The sequence below is a fragment of the Pygocentrus nattereri genome, chromosome 23, assembly GCF_015220715.1.
Source record: "Pygocentrus nattereri isolate fPygNat1 chromosome 23, fPygNat1.pri, whole genome shotgun sequence".
Lineage (NCBI taxonomy): Eukaryota > Metazoa > Chordata > Actinopteri > Characiformes > Serrasalmidae > Pygocentrus > Pygocentrus nattereri.
In genome coordinates, this window is record NC_051233.1 from 1,665,001 (window position 1) to 1,670,000 (window position 5,000).

General features: G+C 40.5%; 1 protein-coding gene across 3 annotated transcripts in view; it reads left to right on the forward strand.

Annotated features, from left to right (window-relative positions):
• Positions 1 to 5,000, forward strand: part of LOC108415354 (neuronal migration protein doublecortin) — a 101,861-nt gene that overhangs the window by 22,198 nt on the left and 74,663 nt on the right. The gene's annotated exons all lie outside the window — the stretch shown is intronic.

Consider the following 5,000-nt stretch of genomic DNA (forward strand, 5'->3'; position numbering starts at 1 on the left):
TCAGTTCAGTGTTATTTCAGTGTTATTTCAGTATCAGTTCAGTGTTATTTCAGTATCAGTATCAGTTCAGTGTTATTTCAGTGTTATTTCAGTATCAGTTCAGTGTTATTTCAGTATCAGTTCAGTGTTATTTCAGTATCAGTTCAGTGTTATTTCAGTGTTATTTCAGTATCAGTTCAGTGTTATTTCAGTATCAGTTCAGTGTTATTTCAGTATCAGTTCAGTGTTATTTCAGTATCAGTTCAGTATCAGTTCAGTGTTATTTCAGTATCAGTTCAGTATCAGTTCAGTGTTATTTCAGTGTTATTTCAGTATCAGTTCAGTGTTATTTCAGTATTAGTTCAGTGTTATTTCAGTATCAGTTCAGTATCAGTTCAGTGTTATTTCAGTGTTATTTCAGTATCAGTTCAGTGTTATTTCAGTATCAGTTCAGTGTTATTTCAGTATCAGTTCAGTATCAGTTCAGTGTTATTTCAGTATCAGTTCAGTATCAGTTCAGTGTTATTTCAGTGTTATTTCAGTATCAGTTCAGTGTTATTTCAGTGTTATTTCAGTATCAGTTCAGTGTTATTTCAGTGTTATTTCAGTATCAGTTCAGTGTTATTTCAGTATCAGTTCAGTATCAGTTCAGTGTTATTTCAGTATTATTTCAGTATCAGTTCAGTGCTATTTCAGTATCAGTTCAGTGTTTTTTCAGTATCAGTTCAGTGTTATTTCAGTATTATTTCAGTATCAGTTCAGTGCTATTTCAGTATCAGTTCAGTGTTTTTTCAGTATCAGTTCAGTGTTATTTCAGTATCAGTTCAGTGTTATTTCAGTATCAGTTCAGTATCAGTTCAGTGTTATTTCAGTATCAGTTCAGTGTTATTTCAGTATCAGTATCAGATCAGTGTTATTTCAGTATCAGTATCAGTTCAGTGTTATTTCAGTATCAGTTCAGTGTTATTTCAGTATCAGTATCAGTTCAGTGTTATTTCAGTATCAGTTCAGTGTTATTTCAGTATCAGTATCAGTTCAGTGTTATTTCAGTATCAGTATCAGTTCAGTGTTATTTCAGTATCAGTTCAGTATCAGTTCAGTGTTATTTCAGTATCAGTATCAGTTCAGTGTTATTTCAGTATCAGATCAGTGTTATTTCAGTATCAGTATCAGTTCAGTGTTATTTCAGTATCAGTTCAGTGTTATTTCAGTATCAGTTCAGTGTTATTTCAGTATCAGTTCAGTGTTATTTCAGTATCAGTATCAGTTCAGTGTTATTTCAGTGTTATTTCAGTATCAGTTCAGTGTTATTTCAGTATCAGTTCAGTGTTATTTCAGTATCAGTATCAGTTCAGTGTTATTTCAGTATCAGTTCAGTGTTATATCAGTATCAGTTCAGTGTTATTTCAGTATCAGTATCAGTTCAGTGTTATTTCAGTATTATTTCAGTATCAGTTCCGTGTTATTTCAGTATCAGTTCAGTATCAGTTCAGTGTTATTTCAGTATCAGTTCAGTGTTATTTCAGTATCAGTATCAGTTCAGTGTTATTTCAGTATCAGTTCAGTGTTATTTCAGTATCAGTTCAGTGTTATTTCAGTGTTATTTCAGTATCAGTTCAGTGTTATTTCAGTATCAGTTCAGTGTTATTTCAGTGTTATTTCAGTATCAGTTCAGTGTTATTTCAGTATCAGTTCAGTGTTATTTCAGTATCAGTTCAGTGTTATTTCAGTATTATTTCAGTATCAGTTCAGTGTTATTTCAGTATCAGTTCAGTGTTATTTCAGTATTATTTCAGTATCAGTTCAGTGTTATTTCAGTATCAGTTCAGTGTTATTTCAGTATCAGTTCAGTGTTATTTCAGTATTATTTCAGTATCAGTTCAGTGTTATTTCAGTATCAGTTCAGTGTTATTTCAGTATCAGTTGAGCTCTCCACTCTGGTCAACCACAGTGTTCTGAGCTGATTGGCCGTAGTGAGGAAAGCAGGCTGCCAGATTTGCTGTCTGGTCGCTATGCCGGCATTAATCTTCCAATTTATGTGTGATTTAGCAACTCTTAATCTTTCATATGCACACACACACACGCACACACACACATACACACACGCACACACACATACACACACACACACACATACAGAAGTGTGTGAGGTGAACGGAGGAGATGCTCAGTGTGGATTTCTCAGATTTGGCGTGTTCTTTATTCACACATATTGTACATATTTTATACAAACACTGTTACTAGAAAATGAGAGAGAGAGAGAGAGAGAGACAGAGACAGAGTGTGTGTGCACTGGTGTGTGTGCTGTAGTAGTCATTTTTAATAATTTATCTTCAGCTGCCAGACAGTCTCAGAACAGCGTTTTAACAGCTGTATCACTTTCTCTCTTGCCCTCTCTCTCTCTGTCACTCATTCGCTCTCTCTATCCTACTGTACTTGTTACATTTCTCAACAAATTATGCGGAAGAACATAATTAATTACATGTTAATAATCAAAGTAAGTTCAAAATTGTCACAAAATGACAAAAATGTGCCAAAAATATAAAGGCTGCTTTCCTTCTAGACGGTACATTCTCCAATGACATCTCACACACACATTTTCAAAGCCGCTTCTCCCTCAGGGTCGCGGGGGGTGCTGGAGCCTGTCCCAGCGGTCATCGGGAGGAAGGCAGGATACACCCTGGACAGGTCGCCAGTCCATCGCAGGGCAGACAGACAGACACAATCACACACACACTCACACCCAGGGGCAATGTAACATGTCCAATTGTCCTGACTGCATGTCTTTGGACTGTGGGAGGAAACCGGAGAACCCGGAGGAAACCCACACAGACACGGGGAGAACATGCAGACTCCACACAGAGAGGACCCTGATCACCCGGCCGGGGAATCGAACCCAGGCCCTCCTTGCTGTGAGGCGATAGCACTACTGAAATTGTAATAAAATGCTGGATTAACGTAAAATGCTGGACTGAAAGTTTACAGTCTGCAGTTTCCACTTGTTTCGATGAACTACAGCACAAAGTTTTAAAGGCAGCTAGTCGTAAAAAGGATATCTGAGTGTAGAATTTAGCTGCAGTCTGTTCTGTAAACGCTAGTTTTGATGGAAACGGGTCAGTGTATTCAGAGATCGAGCGTCTCCTGCTGTAGATGCTGCTGTGCTCATTTTCCCCTCGTCTCTGTATTTCAGTCCGTCTTATCTGCACTCGGTATGTAAATCTGGCGTCTACGGGTGTTTGTGTTATTCGAACAGCTTTATGTTCTCCATTTCCTTTTTTCCACATTCCTGCTTTCACTGGAGTGCAGCCTGATACATTAGTGACATATTAATATTACAGATACATCACTTACATATCGACGCTCTCTGAGCAAACCTTTCACAGAATTTGGCAATGACCGCTGCTGTTCGCAATGTGTTACAATCTACCGATGATTGGAGCAGCCGAAGTATCATTCCATTAACTTCCATTCAAAGTATATATATACTTATATATATGTGCACACTTTATGGACAAAAGTGTAGTTCACCTACACGTCACACCTACAGGAGCTTTTATGAATCCCATTCTAAATCCGTAGGCATTAATATGGAGCTGGTCCCCCTTGCAGCTTTAACAGTGTCCACTCTTCTGGGAAGCTTCTACAGGATTCCAGAGAGAGTCTGTGGGAATTTCGGTCAATCCAGAACAGCATCTATGAGGTCTGTCTCTGATGCTGGATGAGATGGCCTGGCTCACAATCTCCGTTCTAGTTCTCTGTTCTAACCCAGAGGTGTTGGATGGGGTTGAGGTCAGGACTCTGTGAGGGCCAGTCAAGTTCTTCCACACCAAACTCACCCAGTGGAGCTGCTCTGTGAACTGGGGCTCAGTCAGGCTGGAACAGACCAGGTTCTTCCCAAAACTGTTCCACAAAGTTGGAAATATACAATTGTCCAGATTGTCTTGGTACTGAAACATTAAGGTTCCCCTTCACTGGGACTAAGAGTTCTAGACCAACCCCTGAATAACAGCCCCATATCATCATCCCTCCTCCACCAAACTTTACAGCTGGCACAGTGCAGTCAGGCAGGTAACGTCCTCCTGGCATTCGTCAAACCCAGACTCGTCCATCAGACTGATGGATAGAGAAGCTGATTGGTCATTCCACTGCTCCAGAGTCCAGTGGCGCTTTACTGCACTCCAGCCGACGCTTGGCATCATGCTTGGTGATGTAAGGTGATATTAGCATAGAAACCCTGCCGTGAAGCTCCCAGTGCAGTGTTCTGTGCTGATGTTGATGCCAGAGGAGGTGTGATCTCTGCAGTTATTGATCAGCAGAGCGTTGGAGACTTTTATGCTCTATGCTCCTCGGCGCTCTGCGACCCGCTCTGTAACTGTACGTGGTCTGACGCTTCATGGCTGAGTTGCTCTGGTTCCTAAACGCTTCCACTTTTCTATAATACCACTCACAGTTATTCATGGAAAATGCAGGACGGGAATGAATTTCACAAACTGATTTGTTGCAACTCGTCGGCGGTGAGTGAACAGTCAGTCCTCGTGTTCGCCATGTTGAATATGAGAGACACCGGCAGCCGTGAAGACATGAGTGATATTGACAAGAGCCAAATAGTTCTGGACAGACCAAAGGGGTCAGAGCATCTCAATGCACGGCTTGTAGGGACACCGGTCAGTAGTGGAGAGTATCTGCTGACAGTGGACTGAGGAGGGACAAACCATGAGCCGCTGCTCAAGGCTCATTGAGGCTTATTACATCTGGACTCAACCAACATGACCCCATGTTGAACCTGTCCACCATCGGAAGAGCCTACAAAGGCCTGCATATATATATATATATATATATATATATATATCCATCCATCCATCCATCCATTTTCTAAGCCGCTTCTCCGTCAGGGTATATATGTGTGTGTGTGTGTGTGTGAGTGTATTAGTATTGGACGGTGTTTTAATGGTGTAATTTTTCCCCTGATGTTTTTCCAATCTCCTGACCTACATCTGAATATCCTGAGCAGACTAAAAGCT